Source organism: Coregonus lavaretus, assembly GCF_964263955.1.
Source record: "Coregonus lavaretus genome assembly, chromosome: 32".
In the NCBI taxonomy this organism is placed as follows: domain Eukaryota; kingdom Metazoa; phylum Chordata; class Actinopteri; order Salmoniformes; family Salmonidae; genus Coregonus; species Coregonus lavaretus.
In genome coordinates this window covers 29356348-29374829 of record NC_140019.1, presented here as the reverse complement: position 1 = coordinate 29374829, position 18482 = coordinate 29356348, and positions in this window count along the sequence as shown.

Below are 18482 nucleotides of genomic sequence, written 5' to 3'. Positions count from 1 at the left end.
ATTTCCTGTATACACCCACTGGCAGATAGAGCCTTGTCAGTTATATCAATATGCACGTGTCAACAATGTATTATGTTGCTTGTTGTTAGTACTGTATACTATAGATATTGTAGATATAATATTTTATTGGCAAAGTGAAAAACTATTGTGTTGTGTTTAAACTTCCTGGTGCTGACCCATTAAACAAATCTGTCACAACGCCAGATTTCCTTTCTGAACTGAACAATGTGTTTAGCCTCTAATTCAAGCTAGAGTGCCTTCAGAAAGTATTCACATCCCTTGACCTTTTCCACGTTTTGTTCTGTTACAAAATGGGATTAAAATGGATATAATTGTCATTATCTGTCAACGAGCTACACAAAATACTCTGTAATGTCATAGTGGATTTAAAATTAATGAAAAATAAAACACTAATATACACTATATATACAAAAGTATGTGGACACCCCTTCAAATTAGTGGATTCAGCTATTTCAGCCACACCCGTTGCTGACAGGTGTATAAAATCGAGCACACAGCCATGCAATCTCCATAGACAAAGATTGGCAGTAGAATGGTCTTACTGAAGAGCTCATTGACTTTCAACGTGGTACCGTCATAGGATGCCACCTTTCCACCAAGTCAGTTCATCAAATTCTGCCCTGCTAGAGCTTCCCCGCTCAACTGTAAGTGCTGTTATTCAATCAATCAAATGTATTTATAAAGTCCTTTTTACATCAGCAGATGTCACAAGGTGCTTATACAGAAACCCAGCCTAAAACCCCTACAGCAAGCAATGCAGATGTAGAAGCAAGGCAGGAACCTAGGAAGAAACCTAGCTGAGTATAGCCTACGAAGATCTCCTCCACTGCACGAGCCCAAGGGGGCGCAGGACCGGACAGGAAGATTACGTCAGTGATCAAGTAGAGTATAGCCAAAAAAAGCCTGGCACGGCGTGACACACCCCTCCTAAAGATGGCATGGAAGAGAAACTAGTAAGCCAGTGACTCAGCCCTGTAATAGGGTCAGAGACAGAGAATCCCAGTGGAGAGAGGGGAGCCGGCCAGGCAGCGACAGCAACGGCGGTTCGTCGCTCCAGTGCCTTTCCGTTCACCTTCGCACGCCTGGGCCAGACTACACTCAATCATAGGACCTACTGAAGAGATGAGTCATCAGTAAAGACTTAAAGGTCGAGACCGAGTCTGCGTGTCTCACATGGATAAGCAGACCATTCCATAAAAATTGAACTCTATAGGAGAAAGCCCTGCCTCCAGCTGTTTGCTTAGAAATTCTAGGGACAAGAAGGAGGCCTGCGTCTTGTGACCGTAGCGTACGTGTAGGTATGTACGGCAGGACCAAATCGGAGAGATAGGTAGGAGCAAGTCCATGTAATGCTTTGTAGGTTAGCAGTAAAACCTTAAATCAGCCCTATCCTTAACAGGAAGCCAGTGTAGAGAGGCTAGCACTGGAGTAATATGATCAAATCTTTTGGTTCTAGTCATGATTCTAGCAACCATATTTACCACTAACTGAAGTTTATTCAGAGCTTTATCCGGGTATCCAGAGAGTAGAGCATTGCAGTAGTCTAATCTAGAAGTGACAAAAGCATGGATTAGTTTTTTTGCATAATTTTTGGACAAAAGGTTTCAGATTTTTTCAACGTTACGAAGATGGGGAAGAAAGCTTCCCTTTAAATATTCTTGATATGTTCGTCAAACGAGAGATCAAGGTCCAGAGTAACGCCGAGGTCCTTCACAGTTTTATTTCAGACGACTGTACAACCATCAAGATTAATTGTCAGATCAAACAGCAGATCTCTTTGTTTCTTGGGACCTAGAACTAGCATCTCTGTTTTGTCCGAGTTTAAAAGTTAAATATTTGCCACCATCCACTTCCTTATGTCTGAGACACAGGCTTCCAGGGCAGGCAATTTTGGGGCTTCACCATGTTTCATCGAAATGTACAGCTGTGTGTCGTCCGCATAGCAGTGAAAGTTGACATTGTGTTTCCAAATGACATTTCCAAGAGGTAGAATATATGGTGAAAACAATAGTAGTCCTAAACAGAACCTTGAGGTACACCGAAACGTACAATTGATTTGTCAGAGGACAAACCATCCATAGAGACAAACTGATATCTAGACCAATTAGGGTTTCCAATCTCTCCAAAATAATGTAGGACTTCCAGTTTGGTGTAGTGCCAGTTCCTTTCCAGTTTTCTGGAACCTTACTTCAGGGCTCGGGTATTTTCTGTATATAAGGGAACTAATTTTTTGAGACAAATGTTTTTAGTTTTTAGAGGTGCGACTGCATCTAGGGTATCACGCAAGGTTTAATACAGATCCTCAGTTACGTGGTTAACTGATTTTTGTACTCCGACATACTGGGGTAGGTGGAGGGAGACTGGAAGGGCATCTAGGAATCTTTGGGTTGTCCGAGAATTTACCGGCTTTGATAATCCTTGGTTGGGGTCTGAGCAGATTATTTGTTGTGATTGCAAACATAATAAGATGGTGGTCCGATAGTCCAGGATTATTGCGCTTGGTGACGTCTGACTGTTCCATCCTAACAAGGAAACTGAGATATCTTTCGTCCTCAAAACAAGGGTCTGGCGTACTGCCAAATTGCAGATACTGATAGTGAGGATTCGTTCAATTAGTCACTTGCATGAACACAGAAATTGGTTATTAGAAAATCACAAACATGGACATTTCCATCACATTCCTTCCTCTTATCACTTGTGTGATAATAATCATTACATTTTAAGGTAAGCATTAGATTATAGCTTCTATCAAAAGGTTCAACACATAAAACCAGACACTTCATCATTTCAAACCCTTCATTCTGGGTTGTACAATCCTTCTTGTAAAACCATGGCTTAAGACCTTCGCTTCATACAGTTACACATATGCTTCATTACACAATTTCATTTATGGATTCTGGCAATGACATTTCAGCTGGAGCTTTTGTCGCGAGTGGCATGTTAATGACAGATCAGTATCTCAATGCATTTCTAGTCTAAAGTACTATACATTTTGCAGTGTGCAGACCTCCACAATCAACCTGATACCCCAAATTTTGTTGTTGTTGTTGATAAGCCTAAATTAATTACCGGCACGGTTGCCTACCCCCCTCCTCCCGACACTCATTCTTTCAGTTCGTCCTCCCAATTGCACATGTTCAAAGTAGAAGGCCCCTGATAATGTCCCAATTTCTCTCACCTGAGCCACCACTGTCCTTTACAGTCCCTTATGTCTTGTCCATTTTCCTACCAGTACACCAGTAGTTTGGACGGGATTTCTCCCCATGCTCACTCCACATGGACTCATGTCGCACTCCTGAGAGAAAAGGCAATAGAGAAAAGGCAGTTGATAGCTTAGACTGGATGCTGTGTACAGGTTGCTGGCTCGGACACAGGTTTCAGGAAGAAGTGGTGAAGGACCATACTGAACGCAATTGTCGCCATCCCTTCAGCCGGTTAGAGGGGTTGAGGTTCACACTGTTCTCGACCGAATTATCCCTTCCATGTATCTAGATACCATCTATGGTCACCTTCGCCATAACCTCGATAGAGGACAGATCAGAACAACAGTTTAGTTTAGGGCATTTCTGATTCAGGAAATCCAGACAAATAATTTACTGTATGACAAATTATTACTACTACCGATATTCTTAATACAGATTTCTAAGATAAAGTTCAAAGAGAATAACAACACACAGTTGAATTTTTTTTTTCCCCAAATTGGTTTATACTCCCCTATCATCTTGGTGATCTCAACGCAGAGTTACCGGGTCAGGGAGTCAGAGGGCTAATCCTTAGGGAGAAATCTCAACCATCCAGCAGTCCCAGTCTGGTGAGATTTGTATTGAAGCAAGACAAAAACAAAGAAAACAAAACAACAACAGCAATGAATTTCTTCGTATATCACTCGATACACTTCTTCATATATCACTTGAGGTGGGGAAAACGTCAATCAATTTGGAGTAACTGTCAACCATTACCAACATATATTTATTCCTTTTATAGGCAGGCGTGAACAAAATTAATTTGTATATTTACCAAAGGGCCCCAGGGGTAGGGCTGTTGCGGTGACCGTATTACTGCCACACCGGCGGTCACGGGTCATGAAGGCAGTCAAATTCCATGTGACCGTTTAATCATGGTAATTAGACTCTGATGCAGCTGGTGGTCATTAGTAACCTACCAAACTTGCTAACTGCCTTGTACTCAGCACTCTATTGTCCCTCAAATCACTGACATCAATGCAAATGTCTTCGAAAATCGAATCAAACACTTCATGAGAGCCCATGAGCTCATGTTGCGCAACATTTCTATAGGCTATGCAATTGCGGGAGAAAACAGAGTGATGGCCTCTACTAAAAAGAAGAGGATCCCATCAGCTTTCTATAGGCTAGGCCTACTATATTTACTTCTCAACTTTCCTAATATTAAGCACATTGTGAATCCAAGATGGCGTAGCAGTGCGGTCATGTATTCTGTAGTGTCCTCACGTAAATAGCCTGTTTTTAAAGTTTTTTTGTCTTTTTCGTATATATTTCTCAATCTCACTTTCCATCCTTTAACTAAATATACTTTCCTGTAACCCGCCTCACCCAATGTGGAACGGATTCTATTATTTCGTTATACCTTTTTATCTAGAAGCTCCGGCTGAAACTAGCCAGCTAGCCAGCTAACTAGCTAACTAGCTATTAGCCACCGTTAGCAGTCTTCACCATTGTCCGTGGCCTGCACTACCTACCAGCCAGCTCTAGCCTGGACAATTATCGGCCAGTCTGCACAGTCTGCACAGAGCATATCGGATTTTCTGCCGGAATCACTGAATCACTGGACCTTAACACCAGATCATCGCAACTAGCTAGCTGCAACTGAATGGCTGTTGTTGTTGGCTAATCACCACTGTCCTGAAGCAAGCACCAGTTAGCCTTGAGCTAGCCTCGAGCCAGGCCCATCTCCCGGCTATCTACCTCTCTGTCAACCGGACGGGACCTCCTATTGTTGACACAGAGCCCCGCCGATCCATTACGACTGGTCTGCCGACGTAATCGTCTGATGTGGTTTCAACGGGCTTCCCGTTGCAATGACCATGAGGATCCATCTGATAGCACACGCAATCAACAGCCGTGCCTCCTGCTCGCCTGTGTCGTAGCAGCCACTGAACTGCTCCCGGACTCAACTATTGCTGTTCACTGGACCTTATGATCACTCAGCTACACAGCTGATGCCTGCTGGACTGTTCCTTTATACGGTACCCCATCCCGTTTATCTGTTTAGCCTCAGCCCAAACTTTCATCGCCATTACCAGCTGTTGTCTTAGCTCTCTCGAATAACACCTGTGATCGCTTTATGCCTCTCTCCCATGTCAATATGCCTTGCCTATTGCTGTTTCGGTTAGTTCTTATTGTACTATTTCACTGTAGAGCCCCCCAAAGGCTAGCTTTTTCTAAACAGAAAATTGCATCCTGTAGCACTAACTCCAAAAAGTTTTGGGACACTGTAAAGTCCATGGAGAATAAGAGCACCTCCTCCCAGCTGCCCACTGCACTGAGGTTAGGAAACACTGTCACCACCGATAAATCTATGATAATCGAGAATTTCAACAAGCATTTTGCTACGGCTGGCCATGCTTTCCACCTGGCTACCCCTACCCCGGCCACCAGCTCTGCACCCTCCGTTGCAATTTGCCCATGTCCCCCCGTTACTCCTTCACCCAAATTCAGATAGCTGATGTTCTGAAAGAGCTGCAAAATCTGGACCCCTACAAACCAGCTGGGCTAGACTTTCTAAAATTAGCCGCCGAAATTGTCGCAACCACTATTACTAGCCTGTTCAACCTCTATTTTGTATCGTCTGAGATCCCCAGAGATTGGAAAGCTGCCGCAGTCATCCCCCTCTTCAAAGGGGGTGACACTCTAGATCCAAACTGTTACAGACCTATATCCATCCTGCCCTGCCTTTTGAAAGTTTTTGAAAGCCAAGTTAACAAACAGATCACCGACCATTTCGAATCCCACCGTACCTTCTCCGCTATGCAATCTGGTTTCAGAGCTGGTCATGGGTGCACCTCAGCCACGCTCAAGGTCCTGAAACGATATTATAACCGCGATCGATAAAAGACAGTACTGTGCAGCTGTCTTCATCGACCAAGGCTTTCGACTCTGTCAATCATAGCATTCTTATTGGCAGACTAAATAGCCTTGGTTTCTCAAATGACTGCCTCGCCTGGTTCACCAACTACATTACATTTACGACATGTAGCAGACACTCTTATCTAGAGCGACTTATAGGAGCAATTATGGTTAAGTGCCTTGCTCAAAGGCACATCAACAGATTTTTCACCTAGTTGGCTCGGGGATTAGAACCAGCAACCTTTCGGTTACTGGCACAACGCTCTTATCCACTAAGCTACCTGCCGCCCCACTACTTCTCAGATAGAGTTCAATGTGTCAAATCGGAGGGACTGTTGTCTGGACCTATGGCAGTCTCTATGGGGGTGCCACAGGGTTCAATTTTCAGGCCGACTCTATTCTCTGTGTTTATCAATGATGTCACTCTTGCTGCTGGTGACTCTCAGATCCACCTCTACGCAGACGACACCATTTTGTATACATCTGGCCCTTCATTGGACACTGTGTTAACAAACCTCCAAACGAGCTTCAATGCCATACAACACTGCTTCCGTAGCCTCCAATTGCTCTTAAACGCTAGTAAAACTAAATGCATGCTCTTCAATGGAACGCTGCTTGCACCCGCCCGCCCGACTAGAATCACTACACTGCGGGTCTGACTTTGAATATTTGGACAACTACAAATGCCTAGGTGTCTGGATAGACCGTAATCTCTCCTTCCAGACTCACATTAAGCATCTCCAATCCAAAGTTAAATCTAGAATCAGCTTCTTATTTCGCAACAAAGCCTCCTTCACTCATGCTGCCAAACATGCCCTCGTAAAACTGACTATCCTATGATGAAGATTTTTTTAGTAAACTATTGGATAACCAAAGTTAATTACACACATGACAAACAAGGAGTCATAATTAAACATTGGTACATGTACTCCTGAGTGGCGCAGTGGTCTAAGGCACTGCATCGCAGTGCTAACTGTGTCACTAGAGATCCTGGTTCGAATCCAGGCTCTGTCGCAGCCGGCCACGACCGGGAGACTAATGGGCGGCGCACAAGTCGTCCAGGGTAGGGGAGGGAATGGCCGGCAGGGATGTAGCTCAGTTGATAGAGCATGGCGTTTGCAACGCAAGGGTTGTGGGTTCGATTCCCACGGGGGGCCAGTATAATAAATAAATATGTATTCACTAACTGTAAGTCGCTCTGGATGACTAAAAAAAAAATAATTAAAAAAAATACATTGTTGTTGCTAGGCAAGAACTTAGTGAATTCCTCTCACTAGGTTTGTGTGTGTAAAATGGACATCTGACCTGTTATTGGGTCAAATTCTACAGTTATCTGCAACCAGACTATGACCCTATGGCTCTCCTTAGGCATATCCCTGGAACGAGCCAGGGTTGAACAGAGTTCAGGCTAAACCTTTGTCTCTCCTTGGGTATCTTCTTGATTGATTACAGCATGATGGGGTGGGGTTTGTGTATGTTTGAAAGATTAAGTATGGACCTGTCATGTCCAACAATCAATCTTCAGATCAAGCCCGGGAGAGCTGGGGTTGAACAGAGTTTAAACTGAACATGAGTGTTTTTGCAAGATAAGGGATTGATTGTATTACTATTGAATCTGAACTGAAGAAAAGTCCAATTTAGCCGCTATCATAGACTAAGGGAGTGGGCGGAGCGGTAGAGAGAGGGAAACCAGAATGGTGGTAGGGGAACCCAAGAGGGAGGGGCTTTAAGCTAGGCTGGCCCTCACTACATATTCATCGCCAAACCCACTGGCTCCAGGTCATCTATAAATCACTGCTAGGCAAATCCCCGCCTTATCTTAGCTCATTGGTCACCATACCAACACATTTACGTCATTTAGCAGACGCTCTTATCCAGAGCGACTTAGTTGTCTCAAGCATCAGTTGTCAGAGCAGCTTACCGATCACTGCACCTGTACACAGCCCATCTGTAATTAGCCCACCCAACTACCTCATCCCCATATTGTTAATAATTTTGCTCATTTGCACCCCAGTATCTCTATTTGCACATCATCTTCTGCACATCTATCATTCCAGTGTTAATACTAAATTGTAATTATTTTGCACTATGGCCTATTTATTGCCTTACATCCATAAAGTACTACATTTGCACACACTGTATATAGATTTTCTATTTTTCTATTGTGTTATTGACTGTACGTTTTTGTTTATAAAAAATTCCCTGTCTTAGGTCATTTAGGATCACCACTTTATTTTAAGAATGTGAAATGTCAGAATAATAGTAGAGAGAATGATTTATTTCAGCTTTTATTTATTTCATTACATTCCAGTGGGTCCGAAGTTTACATACACTCAATTAGTATTTTGTAGAATTGCCTTTAAATTGTTTAACTTGGGTCAAACGTTTCGGGTAGCCTTCCACAAGCTTCCCACAATGAGTTGGGTGAATGTTGGCCCATTCCTCCTGACAGAGCTGGTGTAACTGAGTCAGGTTTGTTGGCCTCCTTGCTCGCACAAGTTCTTTCATTTCTGCCCACACATTTTCTATAGGATTGAGGTCAGGGCTTTGTGATGGCAACTCCAATACCTTGACTTTGTTGTCCTTAAGCCATTTTGCCACAACTTTGGAAGTATGCTTGGGGTCATTGTCCATTTGGAAGACTAATTTGCCACCAAGCTTTAAGTTCCTGACTGATGTCTTGAGATGTTGCTTCAATAGATCCAAATAATTTTCCTTCCTCATGATGCCATCTATTTTGTGAATTGCACCAGTCCCTCCTGCAGCAAAGCACCCCCACAGCATGATGCTGCCACCCCGTGCTTCACGGTTGGGATGGTGTTCTTCGGCTTGCAAGCAACCCCCTTTTTCTTCCAAACATAACGATGGTCATTATGGCCAAACAGTTCTATTTTTGTTTCATCAGACCAGAGGACATTTCTCCAAAAAGTACGATCTTTGTCCCCATGTGCAGTTGCAAACCATAGTCTGGCTTTTTTATGGCAGTTTTGGAGCAGTGAATTCTTCCTTTCAGGTTATGTCGATATAGGACTAGTTTTTCTGTGGATATAGATACTTTTGTACCTGTTTCCTCCAGCATCTTCACAAGGTCCTTTGCTGTTGTTCTGGGATTGATTTGCACTTTTCGCACCAAAGTACGTTCATCTCTAGCAGACAGAACGCGTCTCCTTCCTGAGCCGTATGACGGCTGCGTGGTCCCATGGTGTTTATACTTGCATACTATTGTTTGTACAGATGAACGTGGTACCTTCAGGCGTTTGGAAATTGCTCCCAAGGATGTACCAGACTTGTGGAGGTCTACAATTTTTTTTCTGAGGTCTTGGCTGATTTCTTTTGATTATCCCATAATGTCAAGCAAAGAGGCACTGAGTTTGAAGGTAAGACTTGAAATATATCCACAGGTACACCTCCAATTGACTCAAATAATGTAAATTAGCCTATCAGAAGCCATGACATCATTTTCAGGAATTTTCCAAGCTGTTTAAAGGCACAATGAACTTTTTGTATGTAAACTTCTGACCCACTGGAATTGTGATACAGTGAATTATAAGTGAAATAATCTGTCTGTAAACAATTGTTGGAAAAATGACATGTGTCATGCACACAGTAAATGTCCTAACCGACTTGCCAAAACTATAGTTTGTTAACAAGACATTTGTGGAGTGGTTAAAAAAAGAGTTTTAATGACTCCAACTTAAGTGGATGTAAACTTCCAACTTCAACTGTATGTAACTCTGTGTTGTTGTTGTTTTTACCACACTGCTTTGCTTTATCTTGGCCAGGTCGCAGTTGTAAATGAGAACTTGTTCTCAACTGGCCTACCTGGTTAAATAAAGGTTAAATAAATAGAGTTGTAATGATATCATGTCATAGTATTGTAAGGACCGAGGTAGAGTTACGAGATAATTGGTTTGGTTCCACTGAGTCTACATTCCTTATGTCAAAGGAGATTACTGATGTTTATGGTAGTATGATTGATGGACAGGATATAATGACCTGGGGCAAAGGGTAATAATAACAGAGAAAGGGAGTGCCTATGATGGTTGCCAGATGTATGTGAAAGGAAGGATAACCAAGAGTATAAAGGAGGCGATACTTGTGTGTAGGGGCAGTTCAATTGACAAAGGGCAGAGCTATGTCCGTTTGTTAGATGAACCCACGAGCTCGTGATCCAATAAATACTTGGTATAAAATCTCCACAGCATGTCTAAGCAAATTCTTACATCCTTGATTACTTGAATACCCGAGAAACTCATGATAACAAGAGTATAGCCTACCTGGCTCGCATGAAAATGAACCAAGGGAAAATCATCCTCCATTCGCTATTTAAGTGCATAGATGACATGTATTTTTTCCCACAACCCTAGTTTCGAGACAGGTGCATGATAATTGTCCATTCTATTTCAAAACAAATTTCACACATACATTATTTAGTATATGTTAAGACAAGATTAAATCAAGAATAGTCTGATGGGTGACAATATTAGTCTATCAATTGTGAATGATATATTATCACTTGTGAATGATGCCCAGCATAAGATACTGCCTATTTTTTTTGCTACTTTTTCTAATCATAGTCGCACACCTCATGTAGCCTAGTCCGTAGGTCTATTTGTTTTGATAAGGTTTGTATCACAACTAAAGTGGCCAAATAACTTCTTAAAATTAAGCACATTAATCTGCTTTACCAGTGGTTTAGAGCCTAACTGGCATACATAAGCAGCGTGCGAGTTTCAAGTTTGGGGAAGATAATTTTCACCATAAAAATGCACCTTTATAATAAAAGCATTACATGCATAATCACATTTGCGGTCACTTTTGATAATGGTGTTTTCCCGCTAATTGAACATTTGCGCTTATAATCTACTGCCATGTGCGTATTGCTACGCTTATGATGTTAAGAAATAGCCTAATAGTTTATCAACATTTAAGCTAAATGTTCTAATATGTTGCGTCAGCCACATTGCGTAAAAAATGTTTTTTGATGCAAGTCGTATTAATTTGGGATCTATTGCAGCCCACAGCTGTCCCAGACTATGTTTGGAATATTTGTTTCTCGCACAGAATAGGTAGACTTTTGTACTATGGGGGATAGAAGATTGACATAGGCTAGTGCTTTTGCTGTTCGTTAGACCTACACATCTTGTTGGCTGACGAAAAGTAAATGTGGACAATTCTTCCAATATCTTCAATATTCACCTTGGAATTGGATAAGGACCTGTGCATTTGCGTCTCTGATGTGTCTGTCTTCACTTGTAGTCTGTGAGAAAGACCCGATCACGTGATGGAAAGCCATGTGAGTGAGAGGTGCTTAGGAGCACGCAGCACTCAGGGAGAAGGGCACAAAGCAGCACTCCGGGCCAAGCGCAGAACGGCCACTGGCCGCAAAAGGCATGGATTTTTTTAGGGTGCATTTTGGCCACAAAGGGGAAGCCACTGTGAAATTCGAGGCATTATCAAGTGCTTGTCAAATTGTGAATGAGAGAGCCTGCGCAAAAAACAAAGCAGCGCTTATGCCTTTCAAGCATCATGCAGTCTTACAATGTATTAAAAATCAAAACATATAGCCCAACGTTTGTAGAACAACTAAAGTTACATTAATATCTCTAAATTAAGCATATAGGAGTACTTATTTCTTTGTTAACCGCACAGAATAGCCGCATGTGCGCACTCCCTCAAATCATTTGGAGAAAATATTTATATTTTATTCAGCTTTGTTCAATTGTATTCTTCATACTATAAAATAATATAAAATAATGCCATGGAATTCTAAGCAAATCTTGTCTGCTAAATGAACTAGTGTAGCCCACAGCCATTTGGCATAGCCAGATCATGACCTAACATAAGGACAACTCAGAGAATGCTATTCTGTTCATCTGAAATACACTACATTTTCGTCATATCATGCTTCTTTAGACCTGTCTAAAATAAATAATGGATTTATTGTGAAGGTGTAGGCTATATTACATGGATTTATTAGACTTTTTCAAATGTAGATGTTCCAAAAGTCTGCATAAGTGGCTTATGGCTATGTGTGGAAGCCAGGAGATGCTAAATGTGTTAATGTTAATTAACGGTCAATTACCGTGAGACCGACAGTTATTTGCTTGATAATCACCGGCTGCCGAAATTTTGTGACAGCCACAGCCCTACCCAGGGGACTGGTAATAAAAAACAACAACACTGCCTGTTAAATCAAAATAACAAATAAAATTACAACCCTTGATGTCTCCATCTTAACTTAATTGCATCCCATAAGGTAATGGTAAAATAGACTAGAGACAGGTGTCCCTCATTCAGGGGCAGCACTCTCTCTCTCTCTCCTTCTCGTGATCCGAATCACACATAGGACTGTTGATAAATGATACCCTTCTTCCTAATTATCTAGTGTTTACAATGCCCATTTAAATCTCACCCAATGTCTCTAGTCTTTCTAGTGAGGGTGATCAGGCCTCACCAGAAAGTCAGAACAGAGGTCAGAGGTCAGTCAGCCCTATTAAGTAGGTGCTTGTTTCCCTGTACCTCAGACATTATTTAAAGATATTTCAAACATTTCAAACATTTTGTGTATCAGGTTTACATTGGGTTTTTAGTACATTTCTTATCAAGAGAATTTACATGTGTGCAACCAAAACTCTGACAATAGAAACTTCCGAAAATTTCATTTGTGTGCCCTTTAAGGTGCATCCTTTCTAACCCGTGAAAAACCCACTAAAACCAAAATAACGAGACCCCACACCATAAATCAAACAGAGTATTAACACCACTAATAAATATTCATAACACATGGGTTGTGTTTGGATGCTGGCAAGTGTGTGGTAAAAATCTTAGGTTAAAAACAAACATAATTGCCAGGCCTTACTTAATTTGGGAGGTCCCTTAACAGCTGGATCCGGGTACTTTTAACTGCCTTAGGAAGCCTTTCAAAGGGAGAGATACAAAATCATTGATAAACATGTTTAAAAAAACTTTGTCCTGGAAGAAAGAAAATAAACTTAATCGAGTTTACTGCATCTTAGGCAGGAAGTCTTGATAAAACCCATGCAGAATTATACGTCAGACACGTCAGATGATTCAGTGTCCCGTCAAGCTGAATAGGCACCTTCTAAAGTAATTGTTTAACAATTCTGCTAGGACCTTCAAAAAGTTGGTGCTAGTTTATCAGCTAAATATTCGATACAAAACATTTCCTTGGATCTACTTAATTCTGAACACAGTTCCACATAATGGAAACAGATTATACAGTGTGAACAGTGGATATCTGTTGTTCCACAGGAAGCTTATCTCTAACCCAAACTCCAGATGGTGGCCTCTAATTTAATATCAGTCCCAATGCTCAATCCCTCTGTTCGTCATGTGACCTTGTATTGAAACATTTACTTCTTCAAATTACTAAGACATTGCATTATTAGAGTGCTATCTGAAAGCCAATTACCATTCACTTTGTTACTTTCACTAGTCTCCATATCTGTTTCCATCAACTTGGACTCCCTTCCCAATAGGAAGACCTCAATCACTACTGCTAATACACTCGGATCACTCTCAAACAATGTTCTGCTTTACCCCCTATTGCAAGGTTTAAAACAAAACAACACAAACATGATAACTTTCTCCATATTGAAAGGCATTGTTTTCATTTTAGTATACCTTTAAAAATTACTCTATATTTGTATTACCAATCTCTGTTGGATATTCACTTTCTGCTTCAATATTTATTAAATGTCTATTATTTTAAGATTCATATGTAATGCTATGGAGGGATCAATATGTATTAACTAGGCTGGCACTGTCTATCAGTCCCCTGTAGATGGCACGCTCTATCCATAATCAGTCTGGCACTTGAGACAGCATAGACAGGGAAACAGAGGCAGTTTCCATTTTGCCTACTCACGAATTGGTTTAGAACGTAATCATTTGGGATATCAATGAAAACTCCATTGGGAGTACAATAAATTGTAGCATTAAGTTTAGTTAACAGAAAATCATGATCAACATTCATTGGTTCTACTAATAGGTTTAATGGTTAGGTGTAAGTCAAGTCCTGTACCTTTACCAAAATTGAATATAGGCCAATCTTTGTCTGAGACTCTATTTCTAGTAACCCATTATACATTTGTGTTACATCACAAATTCCTCCTCTACATCAGTGTTCTATTCATACAGGAGTTTAAATATTCACTCGTATTCTATTTAACAGCATATTTGGAAATTGTCCTCTATTCTTTCATATATTTACATTCACTTTTCCCTATGTAACTATACTTAGGTATTCACATCCACACCACACCATGTGCATCCTATGCACCATATGTATCTTCAATGGTTCTCTAGCCTCCCAAAGACTATGGTACAGTGGTCCCAGACCACATAGACAATTCCCAGAAATGCCTATAGACCGCTACTTCAAATAAAACAACAATAACCCTTGTGCTATTATTAGTAGTCCCAGACTACGATGGGCGGTGGTGGACAGAACCGCTAGATAACGTTATAGATCGGAAAACTCAGCTCACACAGAACTGGTTGTGTTATCCATTCAATCATCTTTCTCACTGGAGCTAGTCCCCTGACAGCTCTCATTCACGCTCTAATTAATAGCTACATTTCAATCTCTTATTATCAAATTTCAATCAGCTTATTTTCCAAATTTCATTCCTCTTATTATCCAAATTTCAATCAGCTTATTATCACATTTCAATCTCTTATTAGCCAAATTTCAATCAGCTTAATATCCACATTTCAATATTTTATTATCCAAATTTCAATCAGCTTAATATGTCATATTTCACAATCACACAACTTTAACATCCAAACACACTCAGTAATCTCCCTTACCACTCTTTCTTTTTTTTCTTTTTTTCTTTTTCTTTTTTTTTGGGGGCGGGGGGGGGGGGGGGTAGGGGGAGGGTAGAAGGATTACTTTTATCCTATCCCAGGTATTCCTTAAAGAGGTGGGGTTTCAAGTGTCTCCGGAAGGTGGTGAGTGACTCCGCTGTCCTGGCGTCGTGAGGGAGCTTGTTCCACCATTGGGGTGCCAGAGCAGCGAACAGTTTTGACTGGGCTGAGCTGGAACTGTGCTTCCGCAGAGGTAGGGGGGCCAGCAGGCCAGAGGTGGATGAACGCAATGCCCTCGTTTGGGTGTAGGGACTGATCAGATCCTGTAGGTACAGAGGTGCCGTTCCCCTCACAGCTCCGTAGGCAAGCACCATGGTCTTGTAGCAGATGCGGCTTCAACTGGAAGCCAGTGGAGTGTGCGGAGGAGCGGGGTGACGTGAGAGTTGTAGGGGTTTAATGGCACAGGCAGGGAGCCCAGTCAACAGCGAGTTGCAGTAATCCAGACGGGAGATGACAAGTGCCTGGATTAGGACCAGTGCCGCTTCCTGTGTAAGGTAGGGTCGTACTCTGCAAATGTTGTAGAGCATGAACCTACAGGATCGGGTCACCGCTTTGATGTTAGCGGAGAACGACAGGGTGTTGTCCAGGGTCACGCCAAGGTTCTTTGCACTCTGGGAGGAGGACACAACAGAGTTGTCAACCGTGATGGCGAGATCATGGAGAGGGCAGTCCTTCCCCGGGAGGAAGAGCAGCTCCATCTTGCCGAGGTTCAGCTTGAGGTGAACCTCAAGCTATACAGTGCCTATAGAATAGCACCTCATGCTATTATCAGTGGCTGCAGACCATGTAGATATTTCTCTTTATAAATGCCTACAGACAGCTGTCAGTGGGGCATGGTACCGTTACTTGCCCTCACTCTAGTCTTCTCTCTAAGACTCTCTAAGACTAGCTCTAGCCTTCTTCTGTCATATGTATCACTGCCGCGGTTCCTCATACCGCTTAGGAAGTAAACGCATTCTGTCTCCTACGGATGAACGTACTTTGGTGCGAAAAGTGCAAATCAATCCCAGAACAACAACAAAGGACCTTGTGAAGATGCTGGAGGAAACAGGTACAAAAGTATCTATATCCACAGTAAAACGAGTCCTATATCGACATAACCTGAAAGGCCGCTCAGCAAGGAAGAAGCCACTGCTCCAAAACCGCCATAAAAAAGCCAGACTACGGTTTGCAACTTCACATGGGGACAAAGATCGTACTTTTTGGAGAAATGTCCTCTGGTCTGATGAAACAAAAATAGAACTGTTTGGCCATAATGACCATCGTTATGTTTGGAGGAAAAAGGGGAAGGCTTCCAAGCCAAAGAACACCATCCCAACCGTGAAGCACGGGGGTGGCAGCATCATGCTGTGGGGGTGCTTTGCTGCAGGAGGGACTGGTGCACTTCACAAAATAGATGGCATAATGAAGAAGGAAAATTATGTGGATATATTGAAGCAACATCTCAAGACATCAGTCAGGAAGTTAAAGCTTGGTCGCAAATGGGTCTTCCAAATGGACAATGACCCCAAGCATACTTCCAAAGTTGTGGCAAAATGGCTTAAGGACAACAAAGTCAAGGTATTGGAGTGGCCATCACAAATCCCTGACCTCAATCCTTATAGAAAGTGTGGGCAGAACTGAAAAAGCGTGTGCGATTACATTAGCCATATACCACACCCCCTTGGGCTTAATTACGTTTCCGGCCCTCGACCATCGGCTCAAGAAAAACATCTTCCTGCAGCTGAATCTAGTTGATGATCCCTGCTCTGTAGTCTCTACGGTCGCCATAGTCTCTATAGTATCTATAGTCCCTGAGCATCCATAGTCCCTATAGCATCACAGTCCCTGTAGCATCCATAGTATCTATGGTCCCTATAACATCATATTCCCTACAGCATCTATAGTCCCTCCATAATATCAATAGTTTATATAGTCATAAATGCTATGGTCTCTATAGAATCTATAGTCTTGCCGCATACACATAGAATAACACACATATTTTGACACATTCACTCAGTACTTATCTTTCTATTTTTATACAAATTCATTTAAATTGACTTACTGAAATCAGAAGACATGTCCCTCAATTGTTCGCGGATGTGTCTCCTCCTGGGCATCTCACAGTAAGTTTCTGGTCTGGGCAGGTCTCGTCGTCTTTTGGTCAGACAGGAATTTCCCTCACGCTTCATCAAATGTGGCACCGGTTTTCTTTGTAATAATAATAATAATAATAATAATAATAATAATATGCCATTTAGCAGACGCTTTTATCCAAAGCGACTTACAGTCATGCGTGCATACATTTTTTGTGTATGGGTGGTCCCGGGGATCGAACCCACTACCTTGGCTTTCCAAGCGCCGTGCTCTACCAGCTGAGCTACAGAGGACCACTGGAAAATTCTTTGCAGACCCCCACTGGAAAATTGCGCAGGCAGAATCAATAATCTAGTTTGTGACGCCAAATTGCTGTGGAAATTCTACAGAGGGACACTCTAAGTCAATCTTAATTGAATCATTCTTTATTACTCCACCGGGGCAGTCCCGTTAGTTCTCTTGTATACAGACAAGTTATATTTGCATAATTTAGGTTATTCATCATTCATAATAATTCATCATTAACGTTTGCTTCATTCATGTAACTGACCAATACTGGGTCATGCATATGACAGACCAATACCTCACGAGGATTCTTCTCTCCAAGCTGAGACATTGAAACTGAGACACCCCTTTCAGTTCTCAAAACAATGTTCTGGACATACTGCCAAATTGCTTATACTGACAGTGAGGATTCCTCCCAGGCACGATCAATCAGTCACTTGCATGAACCCAGAAATTGGTTTTTAGAAAAGCACAAACATACAATTTTCCTTCACAACTTCTTTCCAGAAGCCATGAGAAAATTGTCTGGTTGTGGGGACTGTGCAGGGGGATTAACACTACTACCTGTATTTACTGGTGGCACAGACGTGGTATCATCCTCCTTTCCTACATGTCACACCCTGATCTGTTTCACCTGTCTTTGTGATTGTCTCCACCCCCTTCCAGGTGTCGCCCATCTTCCCCATTATCCCCAGTGTATTTATACCTGTGTTCTCTGTTTGTCTGTTGCCAGTTCGTTTTGTTTCATCAAGCCTACCAGCGTTTTCCCCTTGCTCCTGTCTTTCTCTAGATCCTGTTTTCTAGTTTTCCCTGTTTTGACCATTATGCCTGCCCTGACCCTGAGCCTGCCTGCCGTTCTGTACCTTGTCACACCACCCTGGATTATTGACCTCTGCCTGCCCTGACCCTGAGACTGCCTGCCCCCTGTTTTTGTAATAGACTTTTGTTACTTTGACACTGTCTGCATCTGGGTCTTCTCCTGAAACGTAATAGTACGAACTGGCCATGAGTGACCCAGCAGACTCGGGCCAGCTCTGCAATGCCATCTCCTCCCAAGGAGCCACCATTGGAAGGCACGAGGAGTTGCTTCGTGGTCTCATG